This window comes from Astatotilapia calliptera, chromosome 3, assembly GCF_964374335.1.
Source record: "Astatotilapia calliptera chromosome 3, fAstCal68.1, whole genome shotgun sequence".
Classification (NCBI taxonomy): domain Eukaryota; kingdom Metazoa; phylum Chordata; class Actinopteri; order Cichliformes; family Cichlidae; genus Astatotilapia; species Astatotilapia calliptera.
In genome coordinates, this window is record NC_137424.1 from 70,508,808 (window position 1) to 70,530,375 (window position 21,568).

Genomic DNA, 21,568 nt, shown 5'->3' on the forward strand with positions numbered 1-21,568 from the left:
ATGGAAAACTTTAACTAGTCATAGGCGACGTGAAGCTGAATGCTCTGGCACGTGTGTCAATAAAAACAACACAGTGCTTCAGAAGCACTGTGTCAGGATGGAGGCAGGACCTCGAAGCAGAAGCATACTCCATAATGTGTTGTACATTATTATATGTATATTAAATCTTTATTATGTATTTTCATCTATTGTATTTACCAACATCAAGAAGTCACAAGCAAAGGACTTTGCTTGTGACTGAGCATGGCACACCATGGCACATTTTTAAAGAAGTTTATTGACAACATTTATTTTTAAGCAATTAGACATAATTTTTTTTATGCGAAACAATACATGTTCAAAGCAACACAAGGCTGACTTTCAAACAGAATTGTGAACTCTGCTCTGTAGAGTGGGCAGCCATAATGAAACAGTACACATTAAATTGTAGATTCAAACTGTTCCTCATGTTTTTTGCCACCAGATGTCACGAGAGAGGACTGTGTTAAAAAGCTTTGAGTGAAAGACCCTGGACCAATGACACTTTTAAAATATTTTTTTTCCTGTTTACAAGTAAAAAAGTTCACCCACACTTTGTTTGCCTCATGTTTGCACACTGTAAAGCCCACCCTCTTCCTCTGAGCAGGAGGAAGAGGGCGGGCTTTACTTGGTGTCAGTGACAGAAATGAAATAAAGCTCAAATGAGTGAGAAGGACGATGAAGGAAACATCTGTGCTGTGTCTGCTCTGTAAGTAGAATCTCTGTGTTTGTTTGAATTCTTGTACTTTGACTGTCTGCTCTCCTGATAACTGATGATGGAGGAGAAGACATGAAAAACAAATCAGGCTGAATTCAAGTTCAAAACACCACGAGGACCAACTGCAGGGGTCCGTTCTTCGTACCTCGCTTACTACATCCAAGATCAAATCATCGCGCTAACTTTGAGCTCGCTATTCCGGTTCTCCGAACACACCTGTTGTTGACGATTAGTATAGCTGGATGAAGTAATGTGAGATCACTGGGTGGCTTAACAGGGGCTACGCATCGATAGTAGAAACATTGATCGGCAACCCTTTGATTGGTCGGCGAAAATGTCGAAGGAGCGCGCTCAGTATTTTTCGGCAGCATATTATATTATATCATATTATATTATATTACATTATATCCTCTTTCACATTAGAGCCATAACAGGACCCACTAGAACATGGGAACAAGTAAAAGTGAAATATAAGAATATTCTACAGAATGGTAATATTTATCACTTATATTGCTTTTAGTCTCTTGAAAAGAGACCCTGAAATAATCTGTTTGTTTGTTTATAACAGCAACCAAGAAAAGGGCAGAGCAAAAAAAGACAGGTGGTGGTCCTGCACCCCCTCGTCAACAAGTTGGTTAAGTAAATAATACCCTCACGGGAAAATCGATATCTCTCTATGAGCACACTGTCGCGCTAAGCTAAAGGATTCTGTCTATCCCGCAATATACGCTGAATTCTGAAAACTCTCCTTATCAATCTTGCACCTTCTGCAATGGGTTGCTTGCGTATACGGACAGGACATGGCTAGGACAGACTTCCCAAATCCACCTTCGCTTTTATAGCCATGGTCTCTCATCTTGATTACACGAAGTAATTTACTATTACTACTCTGAAATATGAATTGCATCTGTAATAATCACATACATGTAATAGAATGTTAATAGTACATTTCCCTTTTTTTAGGAAATGACCTGTATGTATCTGTATGAAATCAATAAAAGAATCAAGTACTGCATTATCTTTAGTTACATTGATAATATTTATTTATGGGAAAACAGTGGTAAAATATCGCTGTTGCTTTCGTATAAATGAAGCGGACATACCTGAGTGGCCGCGATCTAATCCTGTTTACATAAAGTAAACCTGCTCTCGAGCAGGTTTACGCTTACGGCTCTGTTGCTATGACAGCAAGTCCCGGATGAGCTTCGGAGAACCGAACGATCCAAGATCACGCGAAATCGTCAACAATCAAATCCAGCTAACTTACTTAGTGAGGTACGAAGAACGGACCCCAGGGCCCTATTTCAGGAAGCCGGTTTAGAAAACTCAGAGTTAAAAATGATACACGGGGTTGAGTAACCCCGAACTGTCCAACTCAAAATATTCGGTTTCAGAAAGGCTGATAACAATTAGTTCAATCAACGCGGAGTTGCTTTAACCCCAAATTAAGCGCGCGCACGAGGATACATAAAGCCCTGATTAGTGGAGCACAGATTAAGCGAGTCACCATGGAGACGGAGGGAAAGAAGGCGCGGTCAATGTATCTTACAGCGCTTGAGGCCGAAATTCTGATGGCAGCATATGCCGATAACATGCAAATTTTGCGGGGAAAAAGTAACACAGCCTCAGCTGCAAAAGAAAGGGAGCATGCATGGCAAAACATAGAGTCAATGTGTGAGTGTTAATTTAAACATTCCACCCATTTAACACGTTATTTATTATATTTCATTTTTTTATTTTATACATTTTATTTCGTGATGTGATGTGAGCGCAGGTGCAACCCAACAGGCCCCAAACGTTCCTGACAGCAAGTAAAAATGAAATATAAAAATATAGTCCAAACAGGTAAGGTGTAATTGTATTATAAGCCATAGTGCTTGGTCTGTTTGTCCTATGTAAATCAATTGCAGTTAGAGGCTACATTAATTTTCTTTCTGTAAGCACTTATTAAAATTATCTGAGCACATTACAAGTACATATTTGCTTACTCTGTATGCTCAAATGTGACCCGTTATGGCCACTAGAAAAAAAACGGAGGCCCGAAAAACAGGTGGATGTCCTCCACCACCACCACTCACAGAGGCTGAGCAGTTGGCTTCCACATTTGTGATAATGTTGGCAGCATCACATATGATCTTCACAGTGCAGAGAACACAAATTAGCATCCATTACTATAATGAAATAATTTGTTAGTTTGAAATGCTACAGGGAACTATGTACCTGTACATTAATGCTGTGGAAAGACTTCCTGTTCACATAGTCTCCTTCATTTACTGAAGGAGCAATGATTGGAATGTGAGTGCCATCTATACAGTAGGGGTGCAACGATACACAAAATTCATGGTTCGGTTCGGTTCGATACTTTGGTGTCACGGTTCGATATTTTTTCGATACAAAAAAAAATGTTCATGCCTTTTTAATTTGTCATTTATTAAATTTTCATGGCACATTCCGCACCACATCTCTGTGCGTTCATCATTTGTTTGAAGCCAGCTCACCTCCTGCAACTACTTTTCCGAGAATACGTGCTTCTTTTGTGGTTCGGACTCCTTCTGACATTTCTTTGGAGGTGGAGGAACATCACAGTAATTGCTTAAAGGAGCTTGCTTCTTCGACATCTTTAAGAGTTCTAAACAAATGTCTGTCCTCCTCCTGAAAATCTTATGTACGCAAACACGCGTTGCAACTTCTTATCTTGTTTATCTTTTTTATTTTGACAGCGAATGCGCACCTGTGGACCACTTATGTGCACCCCTGGTTATTTAGCTCATCATATTGCAGCCACAGAAATTCTTTTGTCCATGAAACCATAAAGCTGCACTTTTTCTTTTTGCCTTATAGTCTGATTTGTCATAACTTTTCCGTTTTGTGGTAAGCTTTTCTTTGGCTGTCACTTCTTCACCCTGACCTGTCTTATTTGGCTCAGCAGAACTAAAATATATGTCCTGCTGCTTTTACACGCGCACTCACATAACGCTCAGCGATCAACCTCTCACATGTTTAAGCTTGCTGCGGGAGATTTCACTTGTCATGTTTGCATAGTAAGCTAACGATTGATAAGACGATGTCAGAGGAATTGGTGCACAAATTATCATCACTCACCAATCAGTGCTGTCGCTCTCTATACACAGTTCGCGCAATTGCAAAGTGAAAGCAAAAAACAAGCGCAAATTCAAACGCGATTTCAATATGTCACATATTGACAGTGGCTCACCGATGCCAATGACATAATTACCCAGCTACATTTCCGAAAGAATGCAAAAGCATTGACATATATTTTTCCTTCCTACGATAGCCCGACAGGCAGGGCAGAGATAGATTTTGGCCCCGATTGGGGCTAGCGATTTTGCGAGCCCTGTATCTGATTGAGGAATCACTCATCTTTGGAAAAGAGAGTTTATTACAGAGAAATGGCTCTTTCCAAAATAAAAGCTATATTATACGCTTCTTCTGGGCTATATTCTCAGCAGCATATTAAACATGTCAGGTCCCCATAAGGAGAATCATGTGCTAACGGCTGTCTAAATGACTCGGGTAAAGTTTGTAGCATGCATGCTTGTTGTTTTTGTCTGCTTCCACTTGTCTTTGCACTAGGATGATGTCGGCGTAAATGTGCAGTCATATTCGTTGTGTTCCCACTAGTGCTATCAGCGTAAATCTCGTTGAAATGACGTTAACGCCACAACACGGCAAATCTCCGTTAACGAGCGCCCCGTGCATGGGGCTGGACGGCCAACACGTTAACAAGCTAACTGCGCTGGGGACACCTCAGGCCCTCCAAGGTTTGGAGGCCTATCTCCACCCACCACCACTTCCCCTGCCGGTGGCGGACTCCCTCAGGTGTCGGTGTGTTGGTGGTTCTTTGTGTCTGGGGGTGGGCGCCCGGGTACACACCGGCTCACTCCTTGGCGGCCGCTTGTCGGGGCCTGGGGCCTGGGGCTCGCTCGGGCCCCTTTGGAGGTGGGGTGCCCCCGGCCTCTCGGCCTGGGGCTCGGTCACTCAAGCACAGCTGGGGGCCGGCGGAGCTCACGGGCGCGTCACTGCAACTCCCCCTGACTTCTGTTCCGCGGCTGCTGGGCGAGCCCTCATCTGGGACTCTCCTCAGCTCTTACTGGAACAGTGGCGCGGCTGCCCCTCTGTTGGTCTTCCATGGTCTCTTGTGTTCTGGGGGCCTCTGGATGTCTGGAGTTTTGATCTCCTCCATACCCGCTTCACACCCTGGAGGACGGGGCTGTGGCCCCCCCACACTCCCTAGCAGATCATTACATGGAGAAACCTTTGGAATGCAAGCATGCTGATCCACACAGGTATGCACACATGGGTATTCACAGACGCGGACTAAAGCTTTCTTGGCTGCTGCCTCAAAGCACACTGTGCGCTGTCTATCTTGTGTGCTGCACAATATCGTTTATTATTTAGTAAATATTGATATCTATGACTAGCTAGTTTATTGTGATGGTGCTGTGTTTTCTCTATTATTATGTTGCTCTTTGTTGTTTGCTGTCTCCTCTGTTTGTTTTTTTTGTTTGTTTTTTTTTTTTTCTCCATACAGGTGACCCAGGAGTTCTTTTTTTTTTTTCTCTCTCTTCCCCCCCCCCTCTCAGCGTCTCTTCTCCCCTTTGGTTTTCTTTCTTTCTCTCCCCCTCTTTCTCTCATTCATTCCCCCTGTCCTATTTATAAAAAAAAAAAAAAAAATGACAAAGGATGAACTGAAGCTCTGCCATCACGTAATGTCGCATACTGCTGTTTCTGATGTCATTTAAAAAAAAACAAAAAAAAAACAAGCTAACTGCGCTAACACACTAGCTCCCACCCATGTAATTGAGCATTGCATGGCACATCCAACATACTGTTTTACTTTAGTCCATGACGCGCTTACCTTCAGGGTCATACGTCACATGAAAACCAAAATAATTCCAAACGCCACATCTGAATGAGGGTCGGGGAGGTTCAATTTGCCATGTTGCAAGGAGAGCTTAACTTCTGTCTCGCTAGCTTGCACTCCGCTCTTCCTTCTGATGATGCTGTCTGTGTTGAGCGCTCAATGGATCTGCGCTCGACAGTGCAGCCTAGGCGGAGTAGTTGAACGCAGATTCACTGAGCGCTCAACACAGACAGCATCGTCAGAAGGAAAGTTGATAAAATAAATTACAAATTTTGTATTGTTCGATACATATGCGTACCGAACCGAAAGCACTGTATCGAACGGTTCAATATCGATACGAATATCGTTGCACCCCTACTATACAGCCAATCACGCCTGGGAACCCTGAAAATAAATGTAAAATTTAAGTAGTAGTTCAAGTATCACCACATCATGTATTAAATTTTGTTCATCCTGCTACCTGCAATTTTGTGGAATCCCTCTTTGATAAATCTTGTGGGTCTGTGACCGGGGAACACCACAAACGAGTACAGGAGACGTTTCAGTGCAACTGTAACATTCCTGACTGCCTGACAGACGGTAGCCTTGGAAACGTGCTCAGCGTCACCAATATTATACAGAAAGCTCCCGTTTGCAAAAAACCGAAGTGCAATACAAATAATATGTACAGAACTGAGAGAATGTCCGCGATGTGTCACATGAGCAATATTAGGCCTGAGGATGTTATTCAAATAAATTATAGATTGTGCTGAAAAACGGTAACGTTCACACAGAAAATCATCAGAAAATGATAAAATGTCCAAACGCGCTCTAATCACTCTCTCCCGGCGGAGAGCTCTGCGGAGAATTTGGGCTTCAACATCTACTGGCTCTTCAAGGAAGGGGCACGCCATGTCTGACACTTCCTACAGTCAGGTTTCTGATAAAGAGGCGGAGAACGTCAGGGTTAGTTGAAGTAAACCTGCTAGGGGGCAGGTTAGCTTCACGGAGTGTGTCGTCATAGTAACTCACTCAGAATTAATCTAAACTCGCTTTGTGAAACCGAAAACCCAGAGTTTTCGTTAACTCAGGGTATACTTACTCAGAGTTTGCACTAAACCGGAAACAGGGCCCAGGTCTGAACTGACTCTTTATCTTTGCTCAGGAGTCGAGGAAGGCAGTGAAAAGCTGAACAGATTTCATCACAGTAGATGTCTTTGTGAGAGTTTTCATTCAATTATGTTATTTTCTTCAATGCTTTGTAGCCACACAGAGAAGAGCAGCTACCTGAAGGCTACTGCAATAATAGTCGTTTATCTTACATTTACTTCCTTATTATATATGACTCTGGATACTGTAACTCCCGTGAAAAAGAAAGCCTCAAATTTAGAAGTGCTTGACTCCCTGGTATAAATTTCAAATGTCCAACTTAAAACAGATAATGTGTGCGCTGGAGAGGTAGTGGTGTCTCACTAATTTGGAAGATTGTCATTTAGCCTGCAAAAGTAGTTTGCTGCTTTATTTACAAACAAACAAACAAGTCATCAATAAAGTTAAAACATCTTACTGCACATCTTGGTTATAGAAAGATTTGAAGAAAATAAGAACAACCAGAAATTTTATGACTGTAGTCAGGCTGACAAAAAGTCAGCGCTCTTGAGCTCTCTTGATTTCCATTTCTTTAATGTTATCTAGTAACTTCATGGAGTTGTTCAAAAATAAATGTACTATAACTACTTTCAACACCACTGATATCTATTTAGACAATTTTTCTCCAAGTGATATTTTTTGAGTTCAGTAATTTCAGTAATTACATCCTCCAAACCATCAATGCGTCTTTTAGAGCCCATTCCTACAAGACTGCTCAAGACTACATGTGACACCAAGAAGGTCTATAAGCTGACACTGATGGCCACAGTTGGTGTTATGTTTTAATTAAAATTTAGTCTTGTGTACCCAGTTTTTTACGAGGAAAATGAAGAGTTGTTATCTTATGCCAGTAAAACAATTACTCCAGAAATCTTTGGATGTTGCTAAGAAAGAATGTAACCATTAACAAAAAAAGTAATAACACAGAGGCCTCATAGAGGCACAGTTGTTGGTGCTGTTTGTGTGGAGTTGTTCGTTATGTTCACCTCAAATCAACCTGAGTGTCATTTCTCTTTAGTTCTGATCTCACTGCTGAAATAAAAAGTGTTTTGTATACACAGTTTGGGTTATTGCACAGTGCAGTGAGGGAATAATTATGCCATTGTTCTCACAAAAGTATAAGTAATCATCAGTTTTTAAATTTAACCCTCACAGCTCGTCTGACTGTGAGTCCCAGCAGCTCTCAGTTCTTTGAAGATCGATCTGTGTATCTGACCTGTGAGGAGGACGACAGCTCTGCTGGATGGACTCTGAGGAGAAACACAAGCAAACAACACAGGAGTCAGTGTACAGATGGGTGGGGAAAACCAACTGGTTCCTCCTGTAGCATCAGCTACAGCACCACATGGGACAGTGGAGTTTACTGGTGTGAGTCCAGAGAGGGTACCATCAGTAACATGGTTAACCTGACAGTCACTGGTAAGCTGAGTGTGTGGAGTTAGTGTTGATGAAGCTGTGTGTAAATGGATGAAATGCTGTAGTTTGTCTCTGTGTTGAGGTGGATCAGTGATCCTGCAGAGTCCTGTCCTCCCTGTGATGGAGGGAGATGACGTCACTCTGCTCTGTAAAACAAAGACCACTCCCTCCAACCTCCCAGCTGCTTTCTATAAAGATGGCTCCCTCATCAGGAAGCAGCCTACAGGTCACATGACCATCCAGCATGTTTCCAGGTCTGATGAAGGCCTCTACAAGTGTGACATCAGCGGTCATGGAGAGTCTCCATCCAGCTGGATCACTGTCACAGGTGACACACTCACCTGTCTGTGTTTCTGCAGCTTTCAACATTCACAATGTGACGACAACTTAATGACTGTGTTTGCTTTATTTAGGGGAACAAACCACCACACCTCCACCTGGATCCACCTCCATCACTCTTCCTCCATCACTCGCCTCTCCTGTTCTCTATGTGTTGTCATGTGTTGGATCAGTGTGTGTTGTGGTTCTACTGGTGTTACTGGTTCTGCTGGTGAGACGATGTGTTCACAGAAAACCAAAAGGTGAGACTTCCTGATTTTACATGTGTATAGATGTTCCAATCATAGTTTTTAAATGGTTTTTATCCTGGATTTAAAGACCACCACTGAAACAGATGTGAAAAGGGATCATTTCAAAGCTTAGAGAAGCAACAACATCAAGAACAGATTTACATAGTCCATGTCACGGCCAAGGCCGAACTCGACAACCAGACTCAAATGCAGATCATACTCAGAGGCAAGTGTAACCACTGACTCATTTTAAATAGTTTAGGACAGCCAACTACGGACCAGTTGCTAGGTTCGGCAGGGCTACAATAGAAAGCGAGGCGAATACAGAATGAAATGGCTGGAGACAGGAATTTGAGCAGCAACGGTTATTATTTTGCACAAAAATGAAATAAACAAGACAAATTCCACATTGACAGTAGTAATGATAATAATAGCAATAATAAGAATAAGAATAAGCCGGTAAAACAAAAATAACCCCAAAAATAGTCGTTTGAGCTCAATATTCAATTGTCTTTTTATCTTTGGTCATTTGTCAAGTCAAAAACTCTTAGTCTAGTTCTTTTTCTCTTTCGTTTGTGGTTTGTGTGTTACCACTTGGGAGTCTCCGTCGAGGAAGAAGAGTAAGTTCCTCTGCAAAGTTCAGTCTGGGCTCAGGCTCGCCATCTCCATCCGGAGAGAATCCATCGGAATCCAAAATCTTAATTCCTTCCACATGAACAAGGAAAAAAAAACCTGCACAACAATATTAACATTATTGTACACAGCCAGCTCCGTTTCTTCTCTTGTATCACAGCTATAGCTTTAGTTCTTTATCTCTTTTCACATTTCTTTCACATTTCCACAGTAATACATTACATGCATGCTTTGAATATATCTCTCGTTATACATGAAATTATTTTAACCATGTAAAACAACAAATGAATTTCTTGTTCTCTTTTTAACCATGAAATTATGATTAATAGGTATAACCAGCAAGATAATACATTTTTCCAATCATCCTTCAAGTATGCTAAACAAATTCTACCACAAACAGCATTTCAACCGTTTTTAAACAGCAAATTACCACTCGCGAATCGGTATGAACAGAAGAAACAACTTTTAGCAACAGACTAACACATTATTAACTTTTCAAACCCATGGGCTCAACTCACCAAAATGTTAGAAAATTCCGCACGTGGACTGTCTCATCTACTTCCACGTGCGAAAAGATCTAGCTCATGTGAAATGATGGTCTGGTGTTTCAGAAGACAGGGCTAAAACCACCTTCAACCAATGAAAATGGCATTTATCCCTTGTGATCCGGCAACAGAAAAATAAAGTTTGCTAGAGGATCACACTTCCTTTTTTCAAAATAAATGCTTCTTTTCAAAATAAAATAATGAAAATACATTTATACAAATAAAGCGAAAACAAGAAAAAAAATAACAAAGGCAGTTTTCTCTACCGGGTTACACAAGGATAAGTGTAATTAACAGAACTTTATTTTCTAGGGCCTGACAAATACTGTGAGCTATGAGAAATAACATGGGACTTCAATTATGGTGGTAAACAGGAGTGATGCTAAACTATGAGAAATAGTTGATTTACAAAAGCACCAGAGGATTGTGACGAGGGGATATGTACAGGGGCACGGGGCAGGAAACATGACCTGGAGGCTCTGAACTTTTGGCAGGGGGAGGAATGGCAAAGAAGGAGTGAGTGGTCAGAGTGAGCAGTTTTGGCCCGATTGAGTACTGTGACAGGAGGGCAAGCAGGTGAGTGAATCCGAGAGGTGCTGTGACACAAAGAGCTGCCAAGCACAAACCAGCTTCAGGATGAAAGCATGTATTGCCAGGAGATGGAGGTAGCAGACAACAGGATAATGTGGTTAGCTGAAGACTTGGCGAAGAGGAAGAGGACTGGTGAGCGCTGGTCTTAAGTACTGGCAGCTCAATTGCCAGCAGGTGTGGAGACATGCAGGAAAGCAGCGACTCTGCCCAGTGGTGGAACTGTGACTGAGTGGAAAAACCCAAGGACTCACCCAGACCATGACAGTCCAGATGAAAGAGTAATCCATCTGAGCTGGACAACTTAGAATGACTGGATACAAGTTGATCGAACAGTGTAGAAAAATGCTCTGCTGTATTTGAGCCGAAGCCTCAACAGCGTTGGACAGGTGCAACCTGTTTAAGAGCAGCACCAAGAGCAACAAGGAGCAAACCAGGTGCTTTTTAATGTCCCAAAGACATTTTATAAATCCAGAGGAGTGAGTGTCTGGAGGTCAGGCAGGCTCCATCCCTTGCTGTTTTCAAAACTCGTTTAAAAACATCTCTTCTCCTTGGGTTTTAACCTAAGTTGGGTCGTGGTCTGTGTTAAACATTTTACCCTTTGTATATTATATTTTGTACAGCACTTTGGTAAGCTATAATGTTTTTTTTGAAGGGCTTTAGAAATATAGTGAAAGTGATAAATAAAATGGGCACATGGTCAGAGAATGTAGCATCCTCGACATGTAAGTTACAGACAGATAACCCATTCTTGAGTGCCACCCTTAACAGATTAAATAAAATGAAAAGAGTTTATTAAGTCCATGAAGTCCTTAGCCAGGGGGCTTCCCTGGGCAACAGATGTGAATATTAAAATCACAGAGTAGCAGGATCTGGTCATATTGTGATGCACTGTCAGCGAGAATGTCAGAGAACTGAGATAAAAAAAAAAATCATTATTATATTTAGGAGGCAGTTAAACCACTGCACACAGCAGCGAGTGGCCCAGTTCACACAAACAAAGTTCAAAGGTGGTGTAGCATCTTCTTGAGGATAGCTGCTTAAAGGCGAAGTGTGCTTCAAAAACAACAGCTAACCACAAACAGAAGATCTTGGAGTGCTAAAATAAGCAAAGCCAGCTGGCAGTAGTTAAGAAAAGGTGCTTAACTCACCAGGTGAAGTCCAAGTTTCTGTCAGACAGAGGAAATCCAATGCATGGGAAGAAAAGACATTTTCATTTGCCACTGATCTGACATTTATTAAACCCAACCTGAGGGGAGCTGGGTCGGAGACTTCCCCTGCAGCAACAACCTGAGCCACAGGTCGAATGTTGGATAAAGTCGCTCCCTACCAACGCAAATGGCGAAGAGGCAGGGATTGAAGAGGGCTCCTCTTGATAGAGCCAACAAAGGGAACCAACCAGGAGTCCGCAGGGTCCACGTCATGGCACCAGGATTCATGGAAAAGATTGATGAATGAAGTGAAGATTGTTGGGAAGGTAAGAAATCCAGAGTCTCAGCTTAGCGAGGTGACCTCCACAGGTACCCCGTTTCCTATGTCGCTTGCGCATAGATGGTGGCGGTGGTATGGGAATCCAGCACAATGGTATTGCTTCCAGATGAGGAGGCAGAGAATCTTGGCTACATTTACCAAGCAGAGCTAAAACTTTGGGCCATGAACCTATTTTCAGTGTCTGGCAATCACAAGACAGTGTGGAACTGAGATGCTGTACAACGTTGGCTAAAAACAATAAAATGAGACAAATAAGAGAGAGCGGTAGATGGCGTGCCAACCACAGGTGCCATTTTGAATCACACGAATAACAACAATTATTACAATACATTAAAATGTAGGAATGTTGACAAAATGTTTTTTTTTTCTTGAGTAACTTTCCAGTGACAATTTTTACAGTAATTGATCTTAAATTTGGTTCATTTCAGCAGAAGAAAACATGACATACTGCAACATCAAAACATCACACTGTCGAAAACATCCAATCAAGCAATGCAGAGGTAATGTTCATTCTTTTTGGGTTTTTCTTTTCTTTTTTCATGGTTCTTGTTTTTTTGAGATCAGATCTGTCAGAAGAGAAGAGTTATTTTAGAAAATTGGTACACTGTTGGAAAGGGGGGGTTTTTGCAACCAAAAGTGACTATTTTGTATTTAGAAAAGCTTTGTTTTCAAGCTAAATCCATTGATATTATGTGGTCAGACACAGATGGCTGCTAACTAACCACCAAAACTGGAGCTCAGACTTTGTGAATAGTCTGGTAGTACAGTTAACTACACACCAGCCATATTATTGGCCAGAATAGAAATTGCATTAAAAAAGCTCAGACGGTACAGTAGTCCAGTGGTCCACTACGGGGGATTCCGATTAGGTAGCAGACAGCTCACAGCTACAGCCTACTGCCTGTGTCATCAGCAACCTGTCTGTCAAAGAGGCCACCGCCCAGTTAATGCAAACTTTAAGATTTTGAAAAGTTTGTATAAATTTTACTACTAAACACTGAAAAAACAAAAACAAAAAACAAAAACCTAAAGACATAAAATGTATAACTGCTGAGTTTTTAGAATTGCTTCCTTTGGCAAAAGTCTTTCTGACTTGGTTTAAGTTTGATGCTGATTGTGATTACGGTTGATATATATATATAATGGATGAGGACATTATGGAGTATGCGAGTGAAAAAAATGTGTGATGTAACAAGAATTGTTTTAGTTTACATTTATCCTTTCACTTCCATTGATGCATCCTTTTTTTATTTGCTTCCTTGTCCAAAATGTAACACCTTGATCATTTTAATCAGATATGATATGAGTTTGTCTTTAAAGTTTGCTGTCGCATGTTATCTGTTACCATTTCTGTACAGGACTGTGTGTTTGTGGTCTGTGGTTAACTGAAGCTAACAGCTCTGCAGTCGTCAAGCATCCTGTTTCTGATAGAAAGAAAACACGTCAGCTGCAGGTGTTTCAACACAAGGGGGTTAACAAGACAGACAAGTTAATAATGACTCTCATGAATACGCTCATTAATTCATTTACTCTGGTATTATTCACAGTTAACCTTTGGGTGCCCTTGTTCCTTCATATTAATGTGACACCAATATTTTGAATTCAGCTTATGTCTGTGTATATTTTCAAAATTCTGAAATGTTTGAAACATTTCTATTTTTTTAGTATCCTGACATGCTGAGTCAATACACTAATCCTGATGATGAACAGTCATGTTTCCAGTGTTTTCAATTACTTTTTGTATCCAAATTGTTTCTTGTCTAAGTATTTCTGCAGTAGCATTAATATATATCCTCTGCTATGAGTTGTTCTGCCTGCACTGATGTCTTCTGTGTGTCCTTTATTGTGCAGGGAGTGATCCAGCTGCTGTTTACTCAAACTGGTGAGAGCACTTATGAAGAAATCATGGTGAAAGAGAGCCAAAATAAAGGTAAGTCTGCTAGTGATTGTTTTCATCATGGTTCATGTCTACAGAGTGGCCTTACACTGTAATGATTTCCACATTTATCTAACACGCATTAAGTCTCAGTTTGATTCTGGGAGGAGACAAAAATCCAGAGCTCCAAGTCATTATCTCTCAAAAAACATTAGACACAAGAACAACGCTAAATTATTCTTTTTTGACAAATTGTCAGGCATTCCAGATAATCACAAGGAACCTTTCCAATGCCTGACAGATAAAGAATTCCACAGATAATTAAGGCAGCTAAACTTCATTTCCAAGAATAGTTGTTTTCCCCATGTGAGCTGGTCATTTAGCAGTTCTATCAGAAAAACACAGGCTGAGAAAGAGTCAGAAATCTTCCACTCTACTTTACTGATCAACCAACCAACATATATGTGTAACAACTTCAATATTTTCAACTTTTTATTTATTGATTGACTCAGTTGGCTTCTATCGAAATGTAAATGAGCCCAAGTCCTAATCACACTCTAGATCTTGTGCTGACTTTTGCTGATTTCATGAAACCCCTTTTTGGTCTTCATAGCTTAAAAATTGGACAATAATGGACTACACAACTCTGCTGATAAGTCATCTCTATCCAATCAGTTTGACTACATTTAGCTGGACTTAAGCAGACAGTAGGTCTCTGAACACCTCATTCAGCTGCATCTGTCCTGTGTCACATCATCAGTAACAAACACTTTGTTTGTTTGACACTTTGAGTCAATTGTCCCATTTTGTTTGGTCTGTTTGAAAAGAGGTTGTCACATGTTAAGGAGCTGAAACTCCTAAACCTTTCAGCCATTATTTTTATTTATTTAATCATTTTTCTTGTTATTTCTTTTTTTTTTGTACAGCATGTATTCAAGATCAGGTTCAACTGTTACATGATAAACATATATGAAAATATATTTATATTGAAGAATATCAATATAGCATTGGTTGGTCCAAATGTGCAGTTTACTTTGGTCAGTTTTGACTAATAATCTAGACCATGGTATAGGCTGACCTTGTATGGCCCAGATGTCAGGTGTGGTATGACTTTTAGAAGTGCTGTAACTAAGCAGTTAGTCAGAAAGCAGGTCAGGTGTATCTTCTAAATCTACTTTTGGCAGCAGGATGTAACCAGGATGAATTTGTTGTGAATGTGAGGCGTATAATGAGACATATGAACAGACTAAAAGTCTTTAACTGTGTGTTCAGGGTGAAAAACTGTCCCTTTAATACAATGAATCATTTTGACTTCTGCATGTAAAACCACAGCAGCAGCTTCCTGCTGTTGATTCTAGTGAACCATAGGCTGAAAACACTTTCATACTGTGTTGCTGCTTGGCTAAAAATAGTGTTGTGAGAACACGCTTGCTTTGGCCTCTGTGGGGAGGGGTGCCAGTTTGCATTAACAAAAGATGGCAGCTTTGTGGTCGCGCAGTTTTACTCACACAAACACCCCCAGTTTGTTGTAGTCTGTTGTTGTTTCTCAGCAGGTGTTAAAAAGTGGTAAAAACTGTGAAGAGAATAATTGTTCCTGTTTCCTGTTTTTTTGTTGTTGTTTTTTTTATTAAAATACGTAACCAACAGCTTGGAAAATAGATTATACATTTGTATCATACTAATTATATTATCAATATCAGTTTTCCATTCATATTTAGAATTTTATGGCAGGGTCATATTTGGCCATCTTTTATTAGTTAAGGCTACGTTTTGGAGTAGTATTATCCTTATATTTGTGCATCTATAATGTTCCACAATTTGTAGATCCAGGTTTTTGTTACGTGTACTACGTACGATGTGTACTATAAGTACGAGAAGTGCGGAAGTGAGAGGCTTGTGAAATGGGACGCTTCGTCGCGCTGTTCAGGTTGCCTAGCAACCGTGATACTAACCGCAAGACATGTTACATACAGCTTTGTTTGACAGAAATGAAGGAGAAAAATGTTTTGTTGGTCATTCATTTTTGTCATGACATCACTTTGATTAGTTGAGTATCTGAGGCTGAGACCACGGGACTGTAAAACATGATAGTTGGGCTTCATTTCTGTGCTGAACAGTCATTTAAGATTAGTTAGTAAATAACAATTAGGTAATGTTGTTCATGAGACTAAAGTCATCTCACTCTGGTAATGTAAATATAATATGGCCAATATTATAGTATTGTCAGATTATTATGAGATATATATATAAACCTCTTTGGCCGCTCCTTTCTGCCGTATTTTGCGGCAAAATTATCCACACCCACCACCGCGCTATGAATTGTGGGATATATGGGACCACCTGTCAGACCATCCGACTGGTAAAAGGAGCCGTCCTCAAAACAGCAAAATCCCACCTGCTACATTGGAGGAGTTGTCACTGCTATTGGATACTTTGCTGGAACACAGTAAAGCTGTGGGTTGTGGGAATGACCCATAATGTTTTATCTAGGGGTCTAGATTTATGCCTGTAGTGCACTGCCATGTAAATAATTTGCATTTACTGAATATGTCCTGACTGAGTCCCACTGTTCAAAAGTTGAATAAACAAACAAACTAATTTCTGCCTCTTTTTTAAAACTTAAAACCATTTTGTAGAACATCACATCAGTTACAGTGTAGAATCCATGTCATTTATAGTTTACAAATGACAAAATGTTTACACAAAATCATGAGTGTTTACATGATATCACCCACTACTAACATTACTTTATTTACTGTATCTTTTGAAAAAATACAGCACAAGACTTTAGAATATTTAACAGGAGCAGGTTTCATTTTTCCCTGGTTTTATTATCACACTGTTCACCAAAACGCAGCAAACCTTCACCATCTTATCCAGAAGGGTCACCTCTTCACCCTCACATGGAAGAAGTAATCTGATTGGCATGGTGGTATGTTTGAAGCAGGTCCCTTGTGTAGCGCTGGAACCCGGTCACGATGTTTCATCCATTTCATCGGCTGGTTTGCTGCAATAATGCCAAATAATTAGCAACTCTATAAATAGAAGGTAGTTCTGCAAAATCACTCAGTAGGATGTTTGTTCTAATTTGCTATGAGCTCAGAGCGCATAGAAAATAAAACTAATAGGCTATAAAGAGTGATATGAACATATTTAGAACTTACCGGAATGAAAATGTCTGGAGCACCAACAGATATTTGGAGATGGAAGAGAACTGGATATCAGCTCGTCTCACAGCTGCTATCCAGGCTAGACGCCTTCGTTTGGTAACATCGATACTGTCAGCCGGTGATCGGCTGTGATCAGCTGATCACGGGGCCGGGGTTAAAAGAGAGACGCCACCCACCTGTTCGCCGCTCAGACATCAGTATCCTCGTGTCAGGAGCTCCGAAACTCTGCCGACGTCAGTCTCCGCCTGATTCAGCAACTGTGAGTTACAACCCCTTTCAATCCTTTTTCTCTTCCCGGCTCCGCTCGCTCTCTGTCTGTAACGACCGTTCCGAAGCCACGCTTCGTGCTCAGGTCATTACTAGAATAACTGCGTGTCTGCTCCAAACCCACCGCTAGCCTTCGCCGCGCTTGGGTCTAGCCAGCACGCCACACGGGCACGCCGAATTACTGTGTGCGATCCGCCCGGCCGTGACAGATACACGAGCTGCTCATGTTGCTTCCAGGTTGGGAAAGAATGAAAAGATAAACAATTTTCAAACTTATTCTCTTGCCCACACAGCAAATACAAACCATGGCTGTTGTGTGTGCCTTCGCTCCCTTTTCACTTGCACTAGACCCCCAAAATGGCGGATCGGGCCAAAATGCTTTCCACGCCCACCCCCGTGACATCAATTCAATTCAATTCAATTCAATTTTATTTATATAGCGCCAAATCACAACAAAAGCCGCCTCAAGGCGCTTCATAGATACAGAGAACAACCCAACAATCATATGACCCCTTATGAGCAAGCACTTTGGCAACAGTGGGAAGGAAAAACTCCCTTTTAACAGGAAGAAACCTCAGGCAGAACCAGGCTCAGGGAGGGGCGGCCATCTGCTGTGACCGGTTGGGGTGAGAGAAGGAAGACAGGATAAAGACATGCTGTGGAAGAGAGACAGAGGTTAATAACAGATATGATTCAATGCAGAGAGGTCTATTAATACATAGTGAGTGAGAAAGGTGACTGGAAAGGAAAAACTCAATGCATCATGGGAATCCCCCGGCAGCCTACATCTATTGCAGCATAACTAAGGGAGGATCCAGGGTCACCTGGTCCAGCCCTAACTATATGCTTTAGCAAAAAGGAAAGTTTTAAGCCTAATCTTAAAAGTAGAGATAGTGTCTGTCTCCCGAATCCAAACTGGAAGCTGGTTCCACAGAAGAGGGGTCTGAAAACTGAAGGCTCTCCCTCCCATTCAACTTTTAAATACTCTAGGAACAACAAGTAGGCCTGCAGAGCGAGAGCGGAGCACTCTAATAGGGTGATATGGTACTACAAGGTCATTAAGATAAGATGGGGCCTGATTATTTAAGACCTTGTATGTGAGGAGCAGGATTTTGAATTCAATTCTGGATTTAACAGGAAGCCAATGAAGGGAAGCCAAAACAGGATAAATATGCTCTCTCTTTCTAGTCCCTGTCAGGACTCTTGCTGCAGCATTTTGGATTAGCTGAAGGCTTTTCAGTGAGTTTTTTGGACATCCTGACAATAATGAATTACAGTAGTCCAGCCTGGAAGTAATAAATGCATGAACTAGTTTTTCAGCGTCACTCTGAGACAGGATATTTCTAATTTTAGAGATGTTGCGCAAATGGAAGAAAGCAGTCTTACATATTTGTTTAATATGTGCGTTGAAGGACATGTCCTGGTCAAAAATGACTCCAAGGTTCCTCACCGCGTTACTGGAGGCCAAGGTAATGCCATCCAGAGTAAGAATCTGGTTAGATACCATATTTCTAAGATTTTCAGGGCCGAGTACAATAACCTCAGTTTTATCTGAATTAAGAAGCAGAAAGTTAGCGGCCATCCAGGTCTTTATGTCTTTAAGACATTCCTGCAGTTTAACTAATTGGTGTGTGTTATCTGGCTTCATGGACAGATAGAGCTGGGTGTCATCTGCATAGCAGTGAAAATGTATGCTATGTCTTCTAATGATACTGCCTAAGGGAAGCATGTATAATGTAAACAGAATTGGTCCTAGCACTGAACCCTGTGGAACTCCATAATTAATCTCAGTGTGTGAAGAGGACTCTCCATTTACATGCACAAATTGGAGTCTATTAGATAGATATGATACAAACCACTGCAGCGCAGTACCTGTAATACCTACAGCATGTTCTAATCACTCTAATAGGATATTATGGTCAACAGTATCGAACGCTGCACTGAGGTCTAGCAGGACAAGCACAGAGATGAGTCCACTGTCAGAGGCCATAAGAAGATCATTTGTAACCTTCACTAAAGCTGTTTCTGTGCTGTGATGAGCTCTGAAACCTGACTGAAACTCTTCAAATAAACCATTCCTCTGCAGATGATCTGTTAGCTGTTTGACAACTACTCTTTCAAGGATTTTTGATATGAAAGGAAGGTTGGAGATTGGCCTATAATTAGCTAAGACTGCTGGGTCTAGAGATGGCTTTTTGAGTAAAGGTTTAACTACAGCCAGCTTGAAGGCCTGTGGTGCATAGCCGATTATTAGAGATAGGTTGATCATATTTAAGATCGAAGAATTAATTAATGGCAGGACTTCTTTGAGCAGTTTTGTAGGAATGGGGTCTAAAAGACACGTTGATGGTTTGGAGGAAGTAATTATTGAAGTTAACTCAGAAAGATCAATTGGAGAAAAAGAGTCTAACTTAACATCAATGGTACTAAGAGTAACTGTAGATAATATTACATCTGTGGGATGATTATTGGTAATTTTTTCTCTAATGATAAAAATTTTATTTGCAAAGAAGTTCATGAAGTCATTACTAGTTAACGTTAAAGGGATGGTTGGCTCAAAAGAGCTCTGACTTTTTGTCAGCCTGGCTACAGTGCTGAAGAGAAACCTGGGGTTGTTCTTATTTTCTTCAATCAGTGATGAATAGTAAGATGTTCTGGCTTTGCGGAGGGCTTTCTTATAAAGCAGCAAACTATTTCTCCAGGCTAAATGATGATCCTCTAGATTTGTGACACGCCATTTCCTCTCCAGATTACGAGTCATCTGCTTTAGGGTACGTGTTTGAGAATTATACCACGGAGTCAGGTACTTCTGATTTGAGGCCTTAGTTTTCACAGGAGCTACAGTATCCAGAGTCGTACGTAGTGAGGAGGTGAAATTATTAACAAGAAAATCGACCTCTGTTGGGGTAGCGTTCAGATAGCTGCTCTGCTCTGTGTTGGTACAGGGCATTGGAGATGATAACAGTGGGTGGATTATATTCTTAATCACGCTCCAAAGCCCTATTGGGACACCGCCACTGTGTTTCATTCAGTCTGTGTCGCGTCGTCTGTGTTCCACGCCCTATGTCATGTCAGGTTTCAAGTCTCTGTGCAGGTCATGACTCATGATGCTTATTCTTATATTTCATAGTTCCTTCATGTTCTGGCACAGTCTTGTTCATGGTCTCACTGTTCTTCGAAGTTTAGGTTCCTGTTTAGTTGTTGTCCCTGTTCAGCTCTTGTTTAGTTTAGTTCATGTACTCCAGCCTCAAATAAAGGCTCGCTTTTCTTTAAAGTTAATTTTGTCTGCTCATCTGTGTCCGCACCTGGGTCCTCCAAACACTCGACCACACGGTCAGCCACTGCGGACCGTGACAGTCTGACTCTTGTAACATAATTGGTTTTGTGGGTTCCAGGTTTTATTTTATGTATTTATTTATTTAGTTTTATTTCAATAAGCAGCTAAAGTGTAGGCAGTGCAGAAAGTAAAGTATTTTATATCTGAGCTGGTTCCCAGTAAAGTCTCAACTGGGACTGCACGTGATGCAGAGTGGTGGACATTTGAGGTTTTATTTAACTACACAGCTTGTAATCATGTTTTCTGTTGTTTGAACTGTGTGTGTTTGTGTTCAGACTTTAAACCAGAGCCAGACGTCGTGTACTCTTCACTGAAGTAGCCCACCAGTCCAACCACTGATGTCCAGCTGCTGGCCTCTAACTGGTTACCCAGCACCTCAGACAAGGAGACATCCACAAGTTCAAAAGATTACTCAGATTTTTTTCCACTTATTTAAACTCATATGCTTCAAAAATCACATAAGTTTAACTGGAATTATTTTAGTACTTAAAATAAACAATGATAATAAAGTCACTCTATGAGTTTGGCACTTTGTTCTGTTTCCCATACTAGTGATTTTGTTTCACTATAGGATTAATAAACTTTTGTTCACACTTTTTTTTTCTCATGTGGTTCTTTTGTTTTTGACAAAATATAAAGGATAACCATTTTAATAAAGTCAAAACCAGAAATTTTAAAACCAGAAAATAATTTTATTTTGTACAGTTTCCTCCTTTTAAAGAAGCAGCTGTGTGTGTTTAAATATGGAGGCTCAAAGCTGTCTGTGTAAAATAAAGGAAAGCAAATAATAAAAATACAGAATCATTCTTACACTTAATGTGAAATTAGCCAGAGGGATAAAATTATTTACTTCATGACTCTGGCCCTAAGCCAAGCAGTTATCAGTCCTCATATGAGTCCTGCATCAACCCAGCATCCTAAATATAA

The 21,568-nt window shown here is 40.9% G+C and overlaps 1 protein-coding gene and 1 long non-coding RNA gene across 2 annotated transcripts in view; both read left to right on the top strand.

The window, feature by feature from the left end:
* The window catches only part of LOC145425734 (coxsackievirus and adenovirus receptor-like), a 312,252-nt gene that overhangs the window by 153,854 nt on the left and 136,830 nt on the right, over window positions 1-21,568 (top strand). The window lies entirely within an intron of this gene.
* LOC113011232 (uncharacterized) lies at window positions 9,939-21,237 on the top strand. The gene is made up of 3 exons (XR_013906487.1): window positions 9,939-12,491; window positions 13,843-13,921; window positions 20,917-21,237. It is a non-coding gene; the product is annotated as an uncharacterized LOC113011232 (long non-coding RNA).